Consider the following 20,028-nt stretch of genomic DNA (forward strand, 5'->3'; position numbering starts at 1 on the left):
AGAACATTGCAACCATAAAAGAAATGTTCAGAATCCTATGAAAACCCTGAACTGTGATATCAAAACCCTCAAAAATTACTACTTTTTTGCTATTGTCTACTTCTAGTTGTGAAAGTTGAAATAAAATTACAAAAGTTAACACATAGTAATGTGAACTGTTTTTATTTTGCCTCTTAAAAAGGAAAAACTGGATAAAATAAAATCTCAAGTTCCCTATCTTGATTGTGGAGGTGAGTGTGATAAAATGATGCAGAACTATACACATCCTTTATACCAATTTCAGTTTCCTGTTTTTGATATCACAGTACTGTTACCTAAAATGTAACCAGTGGGGGAAATTGGTGACAGGTATACACAATTTCTCTGTATCATCCCAGAAACATCCTGTGTATCCATAATTATTATTTCTGTAAGATCTTACACAAAAATGTGAATGAACTTTTTGGCCAATCCAAATATTTCTAAATAAAAGGCTTTAAAAAAAAAATCTATTTCCTCACCTCTCCATTTTAAAAAGGATGAAGGCAGGGGTTTATCTGTATCCCTGGGTAAAATGCAATGCAGGCCTTGGCCTTCTGATCCCCATTCTGAGGGTTCACCACCTCTCCCAGTGGTTTCATCTTTCTTTCAAAATGCCAACTGCCAGTGTGAGAAGGATTCTTCCAACCTGAGTTCACAGGTACACAAATCCAAGAGCCCATACATGTCTCAGCAAAGATTATGAACAGAGCAATGTAAGGGGCGAAGAAACCCTACTTATCTCATTTGTATTAGATAATATAAATTATCTAATTTAGTTAGTTCATCTTTGCCACAGTTAAAAAGCCTGCAGCTGCCTATCAAATCATTTACCCTTTGTGCATATAATCTCACTAAATCCTCTCCATTCACCACGGGACTGCTAAGGTCATATTTCATTTGGCCAAAGCCCAGGTACCATGTTGCTTGGCTAGAGATTCATAATTCATTTAAGCTCTAATCTCCAAAAAAATTTGAGTAGATCTCTGGGTTGGGAAGATTGCCTGGAGAAGGGGAAAGGCTACCCACTCCAGTATTTTGGCCTGGAGAATTCCATGGACTGTATAGTCCATGGGGTCGCAAAGAGTCAGACACCACTGAGCGACTTTCACTTCCACAGCCAGATAAAAATTGTGCTCAGAGAACTCACAAAGGAGGAGATGCAAGCACAGGATTTATAATACTAAGATTTTTTTGTTTCCTGAAGGAAATAATGCCATTTGCAGCGACATGAATGGAGCCAGAGATTATCACAGTTAGTGTTAAATCATATGTGGAATGATATGTGGAATCAAAAAAAAGTGATACAAATGAACTTATTTACAAAACAGAAACAAACTCACAGACATAGAAAACAAAAATACGGTTACCAAAGGGGAAAGGAGTTGAGGGAGGGATAAATTAGGAGTTTGGGATTAACAGATATATACCACTATATATAAAATAGATAAAAAACAAAGTCCTACTGTATAGCCCACTTAATGTATATTCAATATCATGTAATAACCCATAGTGGAAAAGAATCTGAAAAAGAATCTGAATCACTATGCTGTCCACCTGAAAGTAACACAATATTATAAATCAACTACACTTCAAAAAATTACATTTTTTGTTTACCATTTGCTGAGCATTACACTATATAATTTATGAGGAATATCTCATCTGATTCCCTGAACAAGCTATGAAATACATCCTGTTATCATTGTTAGTTCTTTCCTCTTTGACAGAGAAGGAAATTGAGGCTTAAAGAAGTCAAGGACCCTGCTGAAGGAAGTAGAAGACCTAGGATTTGAACCCAGGGATTCTCAATTTATGGGCTTCCTTGGTATCTCAGATGGTAAAGACTCTGTCTGTAATGCAGGAGAGCTGGGTTTGATCCCTGGGTTGGGAAGATCCCCTAGAGAAGGGAATGGCTACCCACACCAGTATTCTTGCCTGGAGAATGCCATGGACACTAGGGTCCCAAAGAGTCGGACATAACTAAGCGACTAAGCACACACACACACAGACACACACTCTCAATTCGACATCATGGATGTGATAAAGTAAAGCCTTCAGATATCATCAAGGTATAAACAGTATCCAGATCTAAGTTCCCAAATAACCAATAACTGCAGAATACTAGAGTTCATTGGGCTTCCCAGGTGGTGCTAGGGGTAAAGAATCCTCCTGCCAATGCAGGAGACATGAGAACGCAGGTTCAATCCCTGGGTTGAGAAGATCCCCTGGAGGAGGGCACGGCAATGCACTCCAGTATTCTTGCCTGGAGAACTCCATGGACAGAGTAACCTGGAGGGCTGCAGTTCATAGGGTCGCGCAGAGTTGGAGGCAGTTGAAACAACTTAGCACTCATTGCACACACTAGAGTTCATTGCTTCATCCACTCATAGGATAGAAGATGTTACTAGAGGGCCTGAAAAAATAATCCTATACGTATATAAGTTGCATTAATACTACAAATTAATACTAATATTGTTTATTAATATTTATCAATATTTAACATGTATTCAGTTCAGTTCAATCACTCAATCATGTCCAACTCTGCGACCCCTTGAATCACAGCACACCAGGCCTCTCTGTCCATCACCAACTCCTGGAGTTCAATCAAACTCATGTCCATCAAGTTGGTGATGCCATCCAGCCATCTCATCCTCTGTCGTCCCCTTCTCCTCCTGCCCCCAAACTCTCCCAGCATCAGGGTCTTTTCCAATGAGTCAACTCTTCGCATGAGGTGGCCAAAGTACTGGAGTTCAGCTTCAGCATCAGTCCTTCCAATGAACACCCAGGACTGATCTTCATTAGGATGGACTGGTGGGATCTCCTTGCAACATGTATATATCGTTATAAAATTTAAGTTTTTAGACACAGGACCTCTCAGAAATCGTAGTATTCAGTTATGTGCTGTATATCTTCAAGATAGGAATATATACATTTCCCAAGCAAATTCAGTCATGGAAAATTCCCCACCCCCTTTCATGGCACATCTTTTATACTTTTGGACACTAATTTCCATAGAATTTTGCTGGAGAAATAACACCTTCCCTCTATTCTGAATTATGCTTTTGTTATTTTCTCCCAGAGAAGTCTTCATTTTGTGCCCTCACTGCTTCTGATCCATTTCTATCCTTGTATTCCACTGTCTTCTTTGAGCTTTTATTTCTTTGTATTTCTTATTCCTTTTTTCTCCCTTTTTGGGAATCTCTCTCGGAGTCACAGCTTTATCAAGAATGGGCTTGAATCCTCAGCCTCAACAAGCACTGAGTGTAGTACACCTTGTTTCTGGTTGGTCCAGAGAGCAGACCTGTTCTCATACTGCAACTGGGACTCTTTCTGGCTCTTTTTTTCTATTGCTTTAAACCAAGACCTTCTTTTTCCCCAGAAAAATGACATTATGAACTCTTCTAAAGCAACTGATGTTTTTTAACTGGTGTTGATAAAACAAGAGAGCTGGATAGCATATGGTAAATTAACAGATCCTTTACGTATGTTAGATTATGGATGTGAGAGTTGGACAATAAAGAAGGTTAAACACTGAAGAATTGATGCTTTTGAACTGTGGTGTTGGAGAAGACTCTTGAGAGTCCCTTGGACTGGAAGGAGATCCAGCCAGTCCATCCTAAAGGAGATCGGTCCTGGGTATTCATTGGAAGGACTGATGCTGAAGCTGAAGCTCCAATATTTTGGCCTCCTGATGCAAAGAGCTGACTCATTTGAAAAGACCCTGATGCTGGGAAAGATTGAAGGCAGGGGGAGAAGAGGATGACAGAGGACAAGACAGCTGAATGGCATCACTGACTCAATGGACAGGGGTTTGAGAAAGCTCCAGGAGATGGTGACGGACAGGGAAGCCTTGTATGCTGCAGTCCATGGAGACACGACTGACTCAACAACAATACATATTTACTTATATTAGAATCTTGCATGATAAATTTGACATTTTCCTACACTGAGGAGACAATAAACATGTAACATTAAACATCTTTGGAAGCTAGATAAAAAAGTTAGAGGAAACTTTTATACCAGTATATCTAGTACCTATATTTTGTCATGTGAACTAAAAACTTCACCCCTTAAAGCACCAAAAAGAAACACTTGTAATTGGCTTCCATTTAATCAAGTCAATTAAAAAGAGTCATTTCATTTGGTGAAATTGAGATTATAATAATAAGATTAGACTAAACAAGATAGGTATATTATTTGTTAATAAAAGCCCATTTCCTTATAATAATAGAAATACCAAGCTTTCTCGTTCCATTTTGAACTCTATTATTTTAGGAGTAAGGAAGAAAAGTGGGAATTATTAAGTACTGAGGGGAAAGATAACATTAAGAAAAATAAAATTAATTTTAAGATTTGACATATTTCAATTCAGACACAGGGTGGATAGTAGCATACATTAGAAACCTTGAAATATGTGAAATTCTAATATTAATGAAAATAATTTGTAGCACATTCCTTAACTTTATTAGTGAATATTTTTATTTGGCTTATAATATTTAATTTGTGAGGAAAGAAACCATAAGGAATTCATGAAACTCACATTCAATTGATTTTGTGACCATTTTGCTAAAATTATGAGCCATCAAAAATAAAAATAAAAAAATTAAAAATTAAAATAAAGTACAAAAAATTAGAACATTCCACTACTATAATTAGGATTTTGAAAAGAAAATTGTCTTTATTACATTTTTCTTGGAATCTGAAAGATACCTGAAGTATTCGTTTCCTAATATTTTGCTTATGACAGTTAATTTAAAGCAGAGTTCCTTCTTCCTTGAAATAAGCTAATTTTATTCAGACTTCTATTCCTCCATTTGCTATTCTTGTAAGGCTTGGAAAGTGTTTCAGAGGGTCATGAAGAAAAATAACAAATGCTAATTAAGGCAGAAAATGGAATTTCATAAACAGAGAGAAATTTTATATTTTACTAGAATGTGAAAAAAGTCATGAAGACCCACTCAGGTTAATATTTCTTGTCAATAGTATTCTTACCTATTATTTAAATCGATCTTCTCATGTTTTGCCAATACCAAACTTGAACTATAATTCATTCCTTTGCTTCCCAATAAAATGTGATTCATAGAAAACATATATATATATAAATCATTTTGGTTTTACTCAACTGTTGGTTGCCAGATAAAATACAGGACACCTGGCTAAGTTTGAGTTTCAGATAAACAAGTAATTTTCAAAGTATCATTAAATCCCAAATATTGCGTGGGACATACATTAAAAAATGATTATTTATCTGAAATTCAGATTCAACTAGGGATGTTGAATTCTAATTTGCTAACTTTGGTTCTACTTTTATTTCCACAGGTCATAGAAAACTCCATAAACTAGCACTCTTTTTTTGTTACATTAAAGTCCAGATACAGGAAACTAGTTTCATACACAGTATATGTGGAAGGGGTCCAAAGTAGCAGGAATTTTTAGCTGTTTCTAACTGGGTCATGAATGATAGTAAAATTCTAGACAACAAAATGACATTGCTTCAAACAATCAGGATTCAATAATTAATAAAAGTCTGGTACTTCATTCTAATTTAAATTAGAGTGCTTGAGAAAACTAGCACATAATTTGTCAAGATCTAAGGCAATTACTTACAAAGAGGAACAGGTGTAATTGAGCATGCAATCTTGTCATCTTGTCATTCCAAGAGCAGGTAGATTCTGCCATTGAGGAAGTGTGAGATGCCAGAAGCATTTGTTGAAACCCTGTTTGTGGATGCCCTGGGGAAGGAGGAGATTGTCAGAGGGAGGGTCCAGATTGCAAACACAGGAATGTGCCCTCCAAAGTCAATTAATATTAGAAATTACCCTGGCCAGAGCTGAAGAGTAAGACTTTACTTGATGAAACTATCCAAACTAAATGAATATCAGAACCAGCAGTTAAAAGAAGACACATTACTTGTTTAGAGAAGTGATCAAGATTTTTAAAAATAGAATAGCAATTTATCTGTAACTACTTGTCGGGGGTTCTTGTTAAATCTACCATTTCCCCATTTGTTTTTCATGAGGGTTTTTTATATCATAATTTTCTTTTTAACTATATAAGATTTACAAAATTAAGCTCTCTGATAGGACTGCAGCATTTATTTTGCTTGATTCCCTTTCTGATCATTTAACATGAACAGCAAACATCTTTACCACCACCTAAAAAGAATACTTATACTTCATGATAAAAGACTTTCAATTAACTGAAGTTTAAAATAAAGAACTGTCAACTGCCAGAACAGTGAACTCTGAACCTCAAACTGAAGATCAAGTTAGCACATCAGCCTCCATCTAACAGAATTCAAAATGCTTTCCCAGAGTTAATATATGCATTATATATTTTCAAGGAGACTCAAATGACAGATTCTACAAAGGTTGCCTTAACCAGAGTACTGAAAAAGTTATTCAGCAAGAATATAGCTCAGAACGTGCACCCATACAAAACTGATAAGATTTCACGGGGTGTTATTTCATTGATTTCACCTCAAAATGCTGATGCTGGGGTCAGTTTTGCTCAACATCTTCCTCACCCCAAATAAACAATTTACAGCTTTCTTGGGCCTTCTCCTTTCCCCTTTAAATGCCATTTTAATTCAAATCCTTCCTTCACTGAGACAGCCTGAAACGACCCTCCAGGCCATGGTGACGATTTTTCTCCTTTCAATACAACAGGCATTTGCTAAGTTTCAGGGAAGCACCTGTATTAATTGTATTTCCTGCTCATGTGCTGCTTTTGTTTGCAATAAAAGAATTCATCTCAGGTGAGTTAACCTTGCTTTTTAGAAAGGGCACCTGTAGTTATCTTGGTGTGGATTGTAAATCAAAACATGTTGAGCCTTTAAAGAGGGAAATAAAGAGGTGCTGATGAGAGGGTATGCCGTAGGATTAGGCGACTTTCTCACCACTTGTATTATCAGGACAGAGAACAACTGAGTCACATTAAATTACAGGGGGGAGAAAGAGTCCCAGAAATTCCACAGCTGGGAGGTTGACTGGCATCTTGGGTAAGCCTGGGAAGAGGAGGGGTCTTCTAGGTCTGAAAACCCTCCTTAGCCTCAGGCTTCTATAATTGACCAAGATTTTTCAGCTTGTGATTTGATCCAGCTATACCCTGTTAGAGGCACTTGCCCCCAACTGAGACCAAGGCTGGAGTGAATAAGAATTAGGTGACTCACTGGTATGTACAATACATGCGTTCATATCAGGATAAATGACACGTCGCTCACTTTAAGCACAGGCAGCTGGAGATTGTCATATTTTGAAAATGACAACTGTTATTTATTTATTGAGAATATTTATACAGGTTCTTCCTGGGCATGGAGAATGCATTTTTCAGCATCACTGTGACACTAGGCTGTCACGTGTCTAGAGCAGAAGATAGAAAACCATTAGCACCGGCAGAGACAAACTCATGCACTCGGCAGCGATCTATGTCGATTGAGAGGGGTAGACGCGGCAGGATTTTAAGTGAGGCCGAAGTCATTATCTTAACAGGGTTTCAAGCTACTCCGAGGAAAAGAGATTCCCCCCCACACACACAGTATGGTTTCATTAACTGCAGAGGGCTAGTATTGAGGCATTGAATAATTTGGTCAAAGGGTTCATGTTTTGTAGCTCAGGGGGCATGCTGGTCAGCTGGTAAAGGAGAGATAGAGAAAGATTCAGGAGCATAAGCAATGTTTCTCATTTCTGTCTCACACATCACAGTCCTTGTGCGTGCCTGCTAAGTTGCTTCAGTTGTGTCTGACTCTTTGCGACCCTATGAACTATATAGCTCCTCTGTCCATGGGGATTCTCCAAGCAAGAATACTAGATTGAGTAGCCACTTCCTTCACCAGGGGATCTTCCAACCCAGGGATCCAACCTGCATCTTTTATGTCTCCTGCATTAGCAGGTGGGTTCTTTACCACTAGCGCCACCTGGAAAGCCTTTACAGTCCTTAGGTAGTCTCTTTTTTGAACCTCTCACTGTAAGTCAAGTGACTTACTTCCTCGTTGTTGTTGTTCAGTCACTCAGTCGTGTCCGACTCTTTGTAACCCCACGGACTTCAGCACATCAGACTTCCCTGTCCTTCACCATCTCCTGGAGTTTGCTCAAACTCACGTCCACTGAGTCGATGGTGCCATCCAACCATCTCATCCTCTGTCATTCCCTTCTCCTCCTGCCCTCAGTCTTTCCCAGCATCAGGGTCTTTTCCAGTGTTGCCTCTTTCAAAGTAAGTCAAGCTCTTTTTTGTGCTTTGCTATAATTTCCTCATTATTAAAAGCAGCACACTTTCTTAAAATGGTGTTTCTCCAAGTATGAGCCCCAGTTCAAATTTCTCATTCCTGGGTCCGGTCTCAGCTCTACTTAATCAGAATATCTGAGAGTGAGGTTTTGGGATCTGCATTTTACCAAGTTTCCTCATGTGTTTCTTTTGCATACCAAGGACTGAGAACTTGCAAGGATCTTGGAAGAATAGAGTAAGGTTATGGAAACAAATGTGTTCTGAGCTCTGTATATTCTAAGTGGTGGATCACACTGCATTTACAACAATACCGTTTCTAAAGGGTCACTATACTTTCCTATATTTTAAATATGAAGGAATAAACATAGTCTTTTCTAGGTAATACTTTAAATAAAATATATACATATATACATTTTTAAAAAGTTTGATTAAGTATAAAACATTTCTCTTACAATCCCCTTTTGGAACTAGTTTTAGGGGACCCTGGCCTTTCCCCAGTTACAGGAATGAAATTTGCAGATCCCTCAGTATGCTGTAGGGGAGATTGATTTGTCTTATATTACTACAGTAAGTCCTAGAGAGTAATCCTTCTTAGAAATAGGTTAATGTCTCTTAGAAATGAAATTTTAGCATGAATACTGAAACTGCATGTATAAGTTTTAATTTCAGGCCATTATTTTATTTGAAAGGATGAAAATCCAATGTCATAGTACTATTTCTCTCTTCTCTATTTTCCAAAAAATAAAAATTTTTTATTATTACCAAAATAAAAGATGCTTATCAGTAAAATTTTAATGATACAAGTAAATGTTTTTAATAAAAACAAAAATCTTACAATTACATCTGCTCAAGGACAACTACTGTCAACACCTTAGTACATATACATCCATAACTACATATGTAAAGAGTCTTTTTTTTAAAGAAAAAACTAGGATTTTTACTATTCATATTATATCTTACTTGTTTCATGTAAAAACATATAATAACAAACTTTCAAAGCAATAAATATACTGTTATGGAACATTTTTATATGTCGCATGCATCCGTTGTGTGGATATGTAATGATGTGTTTAACCAACACCTGACTTTTAAATATTTGGGTTATTTCCAATTTTGCCATTATAATGAAAGAGATGTCAGCCAAAAAGAATTTGCTGAATGGTTTACCTCTTGTGTGAAAGGTATTCATACAACTGTAACAACCAGATGCTATTAGAAATAGATTATAAATGAACTTATGGGTCCTGACATCATGCTGAAAGAGGGACAGTTCTCAAGAGTCATTTCTTCTCATTTCCCTGCCTCCCAACCAAGGGCTTCTTTCCATTCCATTCCCACCCCTGAGAATTCTGGGGAGAGACATACTTCCTCCTCCTTCCCCAATATTAGCTTGAAGCTTTAGTTACGTATTTGGTTACACGCTGCACTGAGCAGGGAAGCACTGAGGAGTGAGGCATGACTTATTTCCAACTGCACATTGACTTACACCTATTGAGTCATCACGCAGAGGTCCAAAGGCAGATTCTTCATGACTTTAATGAGGCTTAAGTTTCACTGGCTTTTTATTTGCATAGCACTGTTAGGTTATCGGAAGACTTAGTGAGGTGTGTAACTACATCAGGGACCTGGGACAGTAGCTCCTGCGCTAAACATTCCATAACCAAATAAGGAGGTCAGTAGCTCCTGCGCTAAACATTCCATACCAAATAAGAAAAATCTATAGGGAAGCAGCATCAGGGGAATGTATGAGCTCAGCTTCGCATGTAACCAATCAGGTAGTGCCAACTATGCCTGTTGCTGGACTAAGGGACAAACTGTATATAAACCGCCATACCTCTTTGTTCGGGGTCCAGCCGCATTCTGCTGTGTCAGAGAGGCTAGGACCCTGGCGCGCCAGAAATAAACTCCCTTTATGCCTTTTGCATTACTTTGGTGGACTTGTTCATTCGGTCGGGTAGGGGACACGGACACGGAGCATAACAAGCACCTTTCAAATAGTTTGCTTTTTTAAAGTTGTGAAATTATTCTAACATGGGGAAACAAATTTGGAAAGATGTTTTGGGATGCTCAATGAAACAAGTGAAAATTTATCTACAGTATACTCCTGAAGTGAATGTTTATGAAAGGTACTATTTTCATCCTTTGTTGTTATGTTTGGTTGCTAAGCCATGTCCAACTCTTTGTGACCCTATGGGCTATGTAGCCTGCCAGGCTCCTCTGTCCATGGGATTTCCCAGGCAAGAATACTGGAGTAGGTTGCCATTTCCTTCTCTAGGGGATCTTCAGGACCCAGGGATCGAAGAAATGCATCTCCTGCATTACCAGGTAGATTCTTTACCACTGAGCACCAGGGAAGCCCTTTGTCCTTTGTAAATGTATTTAAAAACTAAAAGGAAGTTAAGGGGAAAAAATTAAAGGAATACAAAATTAAATGCAATAAAGAGGAGTGATGACACCAGTAGAAATTCTGATACAAAGAGCAGTATATATAAAAAAAACTTTAAGATTAAAACAAAAGCAGTAATTGATTAAGAACGGGATATAGTTCAATGGTATTATCTAATATAAGCTAGTGAATGAATATATTTCAGTTCAAAGTGTATTCAAGATTAGTCATTGCAAGATAAAACTTGAAATACCCTGAAATCTTACAGCTCATGTACAGAAAAGTTTTTTCTCCTAAATTTAATAAGAATTCAAAAAAAAATTGATTGACATTACCAAAAACAAGATATGAAGCTGAAAGAAACTTCACTAAACTATATTAGTAATAAAAGATTTTTCAGTGTTGCTAGAGGAAAGACTGAGTTTCTTTTCTCTCTATAAAACAATTATAAAACTATTGGCTAATGAAGAGGCAATCAAAGAGCCTGCTGCTACCCCTGCCAAAAACAAGAAAAAAAGTTCAGAAAAGAGTCAGGCAACTGATTTTAACATCTTTATTGTTCTTGTTGGTGGTGGTGTTGTAGACTTTGTGATGTCTGTAAGATTTGCCAGCTTTCTAAATTTTGTAGTTGGTTTCTCATTCCAAATATTAATTTTTGTATCTAATTTTATGTTCAGAAAATGTCTCATTCTTTTTGTTAAAAAGGGCCTCACCCAAATTTGTATCAGCTTCAGACCCTAGGTACCTGAATTCAGCCCTGATGTCCAAACCCATAAAGCTCAGTTGCATCAACATTCATTTACACCAAGAAGGTGTTTGTGGCCAGCAAAGAAGTGTGTGGGCCAATTGAAGATCAAAGAATGGGGAAAAGCATTGCAGCCTTTGGACGGATGGGGGTGGCAGAGTGGGTGGTGTTGGGAAGGAGCCATGCAGAAAAGTGCAATGGACTTGAGAATCTCTTTGTAAATAGGTAAAGTAACTTTCCTAAGCAGCATGTTAGGTCCCTAAGTGGTGCTTAAACATAGCACAAAGGTAGCAGATGAAGGATCAAATTGTTAAGGAACAACTTGCTTGTAAAACCCAAAGAGCTGTGGTTGATCTGATAACTCGAGGATTCTTAATAGCGCAACATAAATAAACCACTTGTAAATGCCCCTGGGCTGGCCTGCCTCACAGCCCTTTTCACATGGCAGTAATATATGGCCAGTAATTACCATAATGAGCCACCAGAAGGCATCTATTTGTTAGCCCTGGAAGAGCTTGCATCTGGCTTTTAGGTGTGAAGCTAGTAGAGGCAAATGACAAAGAGCATTTGAATATACATTTCCTCAGGCAGCTACTTATTTGAACAGCTGCTTAGGAGGTACACAGCAACATTAAGAGTTAGTTCAATTCAGGAGGCTGTGTACATCTTGATTTCTATTTTTTTTCTTTGAAGTACAGGACCAGCCTATTTTCTCTCCGGGTAATAATTTCTCCAAATTAAAAGTAGTTACCCGACTTAAAACCTGTGACAAGTCTATTGTGTTGACCTCTGCAGCTGGGAGAGGGTGGAAGTTGCCAGGGAAATGGGCTCTAGAAATGAAACATGGAACATGTTCAGAAGTCACATGCCTGGTTTTAGATTAAGTTTCATAGAAAAAATGATCAGAACTTTCTTTCTCTATTTTTTTTGTCAAAACAAAGAATGTATAATAAAGGCAACATCTGCTGAAAGTACAAGAATATTTTCATCAAAACAACAAATTGGTGGTTTGTTGTGTCACCTTGTACATTTAATAATTCCAATGATATTCACTCCTCAGATACTAGATAGAGACAAGTTTGCCATCTGAAGAAAAGAAAGGAATCTAAGTACAGAAGAGAGCTTAGAATGACACCAGAGAATGGGGAATGTTCTGGGGAAAAGTCTGTGAATCTTTGGAACTGTATGGCTAGGAATCAAAACAGATGTGTGCCCTTCTTTATCACTGAACACACTGTTACAGGGCTGGATTGTTCAGAGCCTTCACATCTCTGTGAAAAGATATTAGAAAAGCTGTGTAGTTCACTAGCTAGTGGGATGATGTGTGAAATAATGCCTCTAAAACACTCATGACCATGAAACAAGGGTCGCAGATATTTCTTATTTGGCTCCAAATTTACCTTAGATGAAGAGATTTATATGGAACCTAGAAGAGGCATATCAGAGTCTTGCCTTGACATTCATGGATCACTGAGCAGTCCCAAATGCTTCTAAGAAGATTATCAGGTGGTTGTGTTTTTTGAAGTTTCCCGACCTCCTTTACCTAGGGGTTGAACTGTTTAGGTATTTGATAGCTTATGCTTGAGATATTAGCAAGACACAAGATGACAGAGCCTAAAAATAAAACATAGATCCCTATACATTCATCACCCTGCAATTTTCTTCTAACTACTGCATTTTGTTTCATTTTTTGGTATAATAAAGGACTTTAAAATTATACATGTATAGCTAATATGGGCTTCCCTGGTGATTTATACAGTAACGAGTCTGCCTGCAATGCAGGAGACAGGGGTTCAATCCCTGGATGAGGAAGATCCCTGGGAGAAGGCGATCCTCGTTCTGTGGACAAAGGAGTCTGGTGAGCTACAGTCCATGGTGCTGCAAAGAGCCAGATACAACTGAGCAACTAACACTCATTTTCACTACCATTTAATAGATTTACTGTATTGCTGTATTATTTTGTAACTAATATAGTCACATAGTTCAAGGATCTAATATTATAAAAGCTGTCTATAGTAAAATGCCTTCTTACCCTTACTCCCAATCAGCCCAGTTACCCTCTGCTCTTAAATATTAACTGTTGTTAATTCCTCATGTATTCTTCCTATACTTTGATTTTATATCTGAGTAAATACATACGTATATATTGTTCTCACCTATTTTTATGTAAAAGTCATACACTCTGCATACTGTTCTGTATCTTACCTTTTTACCTAATATTATACTTTGGAGATTTTTTTTTTTTTTGTATTTCAGTGCATGGTTTCCCCATTCTTTTTTACAGCTACATAGTATCTCATTGTTTTAATCAATTATTTATTTAATCCAAACTGCAGCATTTTAAAGTTTTAGTCACTCTTAGAAACACCCTAAAAAAAAGATCTAGAAAATTCCATGTACTTTCATTTGTATTAAACTTTGAATTAGATTTTTGTTTGCCTGAACTTTTAAGATGTCAGAAAACATAGAGAGCTTGTGGTATCAGTGATAATTTGAAAGAATAACCTGATTTATGAGTTTGAGGTAGATAAAATGCATGGAATTAGAACACACAGTGAGCTAAAAACATTTAAGATGTTACTAGTCCTCCATAGGCTTTTGTCTTGGGTTGCCTATATTCTATGGAGTGTTTGTCATGCCCACCTTATTTTCTTTGAGTAATGTATAAACACCCAGACTTACTTTGATTTTTTTCCAAACATGGCAGCAGCTGCCCTATAGGGCTTTGTCTCTCAGACCACAGAACTAGTTTCTCTCTAAGGTCTTTCTGCCTCTCTGATCCTACTTTTACATTTAATTAAGGTAATCCTTCAATCTACATCCTCTTCCAGACCCCATTCTCCTTTCTTTCTAAGTTGTTATCCGTGTTCCACCTGAAGCAGGAGATCATATTGCAGTTTTGGTCCTAAGCTCATTAAAGAAGAATGCATCTGGCATTTCTCTGGGAGGGAAATGGGCTTTCAAGTTCTAATTGGAAAGATCTGAAGAGCGTAGAACTACCATGTCTTTCTGACCATGGGCCCCAGACCACTGAGTTTATATGTTCACTATGTAGAAAATGTAGGGTCTATGATCCTACCGTTGTTTGCCTGTTAAAAAAAATTAGGTGTTTTTTTTTTTTTTTTTTTTAAGAAAAACAAAACAGAACACACACACACATACAAAACTCCATCCTGATGTGGGCAAAATTGTGTGGGCATGTATGGTCTCTGACTGAGATTAATATAATTTGTCTCTCTTTAAAGAAACTGCATGAGGTTTGTGGATAACCCTGGAGTATTAGAAAAGTTCAGACAAAGAGGAATACAACCAAGAGTGAAGTTGTGCCATCAGAGAGCAAGAAAAACAGAAAAGGAAGGGAGGAAATAAGGAATCCCTTAGAACTAAGGTTGCTGTCTTTGTCTTTGCCTCCCATCAAGATAAAAGATTTAGACTTTATCAGGGGTAAAGAGCTGAAACAGAAGCACTTGGTTTTGCCTGCAGGGAAAAGCTAATGAGTAATGTTCCCTTTTTTCATAAAGGTATTGGTGGCTTAAAGATTTTTTAACTGCAGAAATTGAAAGGAAAGAGGACAAGAAAAAAAAATCTGAGTAATAATAGATTCTACTTACATATCTATCTAAACATATGGGGGTCCCTCCAGCACTCCCTTATGTGTTTATACACTCAGCTGCTGCTTGTATCACCCCTAAGGGTATGTAATAAATATTTGTTGATCTTATTGGTAACAGGTGATACGATTTTCCTGGCTGGTTCTATATATTACTACATGATAACGCATTGTGTGCATTAAAAGTATTAAGTTGAATTTCTTACACTTCCTTTCCCAGGTCTCCTTTAAAAAGTGACATGTATTTTGCTCCTATAAGATGTTAAAAGAGAACAAGAGGACCAGCAGGTCCCCTTCCTGCCCTTCTGACCCACACCCAACCTGAGGTCAGCCCCCTGGCCTGTCTTTATATAGTCGCTGGAAAATAGGTGCCAGATCCCTTTCTTTCCATTTAAACCCCAGCTCTGCATGCATTTATTTTCACCTGTTGAGAGTGTAGTTCCACTGACATACAGAACCAAACATACAGATCCCTACTGAAATAATCATAAAAGGATTTATTTCCCTAAGAACTTGTTAGCTTATCTAAACATCTGCTACTCAAAAGTGATTACTTGGGAATTTCCAGGTCACAAAAGAGCATGCAAGTCTGTTGCTACTGGATGCATTCAGACAAAAACCAGTCACCAATCATTTTGAAGTGAGGCAGAGAATGTTTTAAAAATTAGTCCATGTTTAAGGAACACCCGCCCCCAACAAAAATGTGAATTGACATACTTTTAAATGCCATCCCTGCTTTTGTTTTATTCTAATCAATCTATGTAATTGACTTTCCTGCTGAAGTCCTTGGGAGCAAGTATGTAGACACCGTGAAAAATCTTTGAAAGTAAAGATCAAAAGATTAATTCTCATGTAGCAACATCAACAATTTAAGTGTGAGAGAAAAACACAGAATAAAAAGAGTGTTTTGCAGATAAAAGTTTAAGGAGAGACTTTAAAACCTAGGAAATACAGTATGCAGGTGATACAAGAGACTTAAGTTCGATCCCTGTGTCAGGAAGATCCCCTGGAGAAGAAAATGGCAGCCCACTCCAGTATTCCTGCCTGGAGAATTCCATGGACAGAGGAGCCCGGTGGGCTACAGTCCATGGGATCGCAGAGTTGGACACGACTGAAGCGACTGAGCGTGCATGCACACATGCACAGTAGGTTGAAAAAAATCACAATATTTTGAAGATAATATGTTCAAAAAGAGTAAAGGTAATGTGATTTTAGAGAAAGGGAGGACACAAATTCCCTAGAATGGTTACAGCAAACCATTTCCCTTGGGAGAAGGAAAGGAAGCAGTCATCAACTGAATTATTTGGTATTTACTATTCTGTTAGATGACTCCCACTTGACAGACTAGGAATCTACAACTGAGCAAGATTGAGTAAGCTGCCCAAGGTAAGTGGCAGAGCCAGGGGTTCAATTCCGCCTGCTCGGGAGCTCACTGTGCCCTATCATATCTGCTTTCCTACAGTTACTGTAAAACATGGCTTAAGCAACAGAGGTGTTTTCTGTCATGTGAGTGCTATGGCTCCTGGTGATTTGTTCTGGCTTCAACTACTCCAGGAGGTAGGTACACAGGTTATCACCGTGGATATGTAGCATTCTTCTTGGATTTCTCCATAGGCCATTTGTCTGCAGGTTGGAATCAGCAGTGCTATATCCCCTGGAGAGAGCAAGGAAGCCATAAGTGGAGAGGATGTAAAGAACAGACATGTGGAATGCGGAGGGGTGGGACAAGTTGAGAGAATAGAATTGACGTGTATGCACCACCATGTGTAAACTAGCTAGCTAGTGGGAACCTGCTGTCACAGGCAGCTCAGCTCAGTGCTCTGTGATGACCCAGAGGGTTGGGATGGCAGGGACAGGAAGGAGGGGAGATATATATATATATTTATAGCTGATTCACTCTGTTGTATGACAGAAACCAACACAACATTGTAAAGTAATTATCCTCCAATTAAAAAAAAGTAAAAAGGAAGCCAAGGATATGCCTAGAAGAAACACCCTCCATACACAAACCTCAGTAAGTTTTAGTTTCATTTTGCTCGCTGTTGCTGTCCTCCTTGGGAACGGATACCTTGAGCAGTTGGTAAATGGTTCCTATAGCAACAGTCACCAAGTGAACTCTCTCCCAACAAATCTCCTCTCTCCCTCTAGCCTCACCTCAGTCATTTTTTTAAATCTTTTCAGTTGTTTGTATCAACATGTTTGGGTAAGCAGCTGCTGCTGCTGCTGCTGCTAAGTCACTGCAGTCGAGTCCAACTCTGTGCGACCCCATAGACGGCAGCCCACCAGGCTCCCCCATCCCTGGGATTCTCTAGGCAAGAATACTGGAGTGGGTTGCCATTTCCTTCTCCAATGCAGGAAAGTGAAAAGTGAAAGTGAAGTCGCTCAGTCGTGTCTGACTCTTCGCGACCCCATAGACTGCAGCCCACCAGGCTCCTCCATCCATGGGATTTTCCAGGCAAGAGTACTGGAGTGGGGTGCCATTGCCTTCTCCTTGGGTAAGTAGAGAAATGTTAAAACCTATTCACCAAATTACATGTGAAATTGTAAGATCATTGAACTTGATAATAAAATTAAGCACTTGTTAAAGAAAACTTCTGTGAAATAGATTTTACTGTTTTAATTTTGACTGTGCAATATTCAATAGATGACAAACGGGGTTTAAAGACCAAAACATGAGCAAATACCTGTTTCACTTAGCAAAGAAGAAAAGCAGCAGGAGGATGCCCAGCTTGAATTCAAGGATGTGAAAGCCACCAAGATCAGGTCTATTGACTCTTCAACAATTTTTATCATCAGCAATGGGAGTGGCCAGCTGCACGAGGACCCTTAAAGATCTTTAAAATATTCTTTCTGTAGCTATTACGACGTGCAATAGGAACATGAGGCTTTTTATACTAGATTCTGCCTGACTTCCACACCATTCTCTGGTCCATCCGGAACAAGGGCTCTTAGGCAGAGTTTGCAGACATCATGCTTGTGTCCAGCTCATCAGTAATTTATGGGTTGATACCCTCCAGTTCCCCCAATGTCCATTCGTGTTACATTATGGATTTAACATTCTTAAACTTAGTAATCATGCCTGCTTATGTTTACAGCCACTGCTGTATCATGATATAAAGAGTTCTATCAGTTTTATAAGTTTACAAGTTTTGTAATTATTCGAACAGTTGAGTTTAATTCAACATACATCAGAGGTCATCTAGTAGGTAACTAAGATCATAAACCCTAGTGCTAGACTGACTGGAATCAAATCCCAACTTTGCCACTATGAGACCTTAGACAAATTACTTTACCTCCCATATGTGAATTAGGAATAATATTTTCTTACATTAAATAAGCTAATATCTATAAATTATATGTCATTGATTACATATAATACATACCGTTAATTTATTGGTTTTATTAATAACGCCTTTCAATCTTTGCCTTTTCATGTTACAACTCTACTTTAAAATAAAATTAACCAGTGTGTGTGACCATCAGTTCTCTGGTTATCCTGATTGTTCATCTGTTTTCAGTTCTACATAGTCATTTATGAGGTGTAGAAACTAGAATTAAATTAAAGTGAACGATGGTGTTTTGACATTTTTTTCAAAGTAAATATGTACCAGCAAAACTGTGATGGTTGGATATATGTATCAGCTAAGGGATGCCAGCTCGTTAAACATTCTTTCTGGGTATGTCTCTGAAGGTGTTTCTAGAAGTGATCGGTATTTGAGATGGTGGACTGAATAAAGCGGATGGCCCTCCCCAGTGTGTGTGGGTATCATCTAAAACACTGAGGGCCTCAACAGAATTAAAAGGGGAAGCAAAGTGGAATTCATTCTCTGCCTGACTGCTGGAGTGGGACCTAAATCTTCTCTTGTCTATGACCTTGGACAGTGACTTTCCATGAGCCCTCTCTGCTCCTGTTTCTCAGGGCTTCAGACATGAACTGGGATCTACACCATCAGCTCTCTGGCTCTCAGGCCTCTGAACTACATCACCTGTTTGCAGGTGTCTAGCCTGCAAACAGCCAATTGTAGGACTTTGTAACCTCCATAAAAAGCATATGAGCCAATACCTTATAATAAGTCTCTGTGGATAGACAGACAAATGTATAGATATATGCTATTTGTTCTGTTTCTATGGAGAACACTAATATAAAAATTAACAATAGGAAAACAACAGTAAGATCACACAGAGGACTGGATTAGCAAATGGTAGTCTGCTGATACAAAAGTAACTCTACTTTCTACACTGGGAATTAGATAGTAATGCTTGGGGAGCTGGCCAGGAGTTGCCCTCAAACCTCACCACATCAGAGATACAAAACAAGGGATATTTAAAGTAGGACTTTCCAACCTGGGGAAAATCAGGGCTTCCCTATGGCTCAGATGGTAAACTGTCTGCGTGCAATGCAGGGGACCCAGGTTCGATCCCTGAGTCAGGAAGATCTCCTGGAGAAGGAAATGGTAACCCACTCCAGTACTCTTGCCTGAAAAACTCCATGGACTGTCGCCTGAGGAGCCTGGTAGGCAACAGTCCATGGTGTAGCAGAGTCAGACATGACTGAGCAATTTCACTTCCAACCTGGGGAGACTATTCAGTCCTTTCCAGAATCTACTTCCAAGCCTCTTTACTAGTCAAATTGATTTGCACTGAATTCTTTTTTTTTTTTTTTTTGCAAGATGGGATAGGGGAATTTTTTCCTCTTGAAATATTTTACCTATTGATATCTGGGATTTCTTTGATTGCAATATCTAGAAACCTACTCAAACCAACTTTAAGTAGGAAAACTTATACATGGCATATGGGCAAAAAAAGAGATATGGACAGTAAATGGTGCTCTGACTCTAGTTAGATGTAACCACAAGGATTATGGGTCCAACTTATTCAGAGCAGCTGACCCCACCATAGTCAGAGCTCTGGAAGTCCTCCCTGCAGAACAGGCACCCTAACTGTGTCATCTGTACTGCTTTTCTGGTAAGAAGAAATGAGCCCACATCCACAGACAACAGACTAGAATGCAGAGAAGCAGAGAGAAAATTGTGACACAGCCACTGC

The sequence above is a fragment of the Ovis canadensis genome, chromosome 4, assembly GCF_042477335.2.
Source record: "Ovis canadensis isolate MfBH-ARS-UI-01 breed Bighorn chromosome 4, ARS-UI_OviCan_v2, whole genome shotgun sequence".
Lineage (NCBI taxonomy): Eukaryota > Metazoa > Chordata > Mammalia > Artiodactyla > Bovidae > Ovis > Ovis canadensis.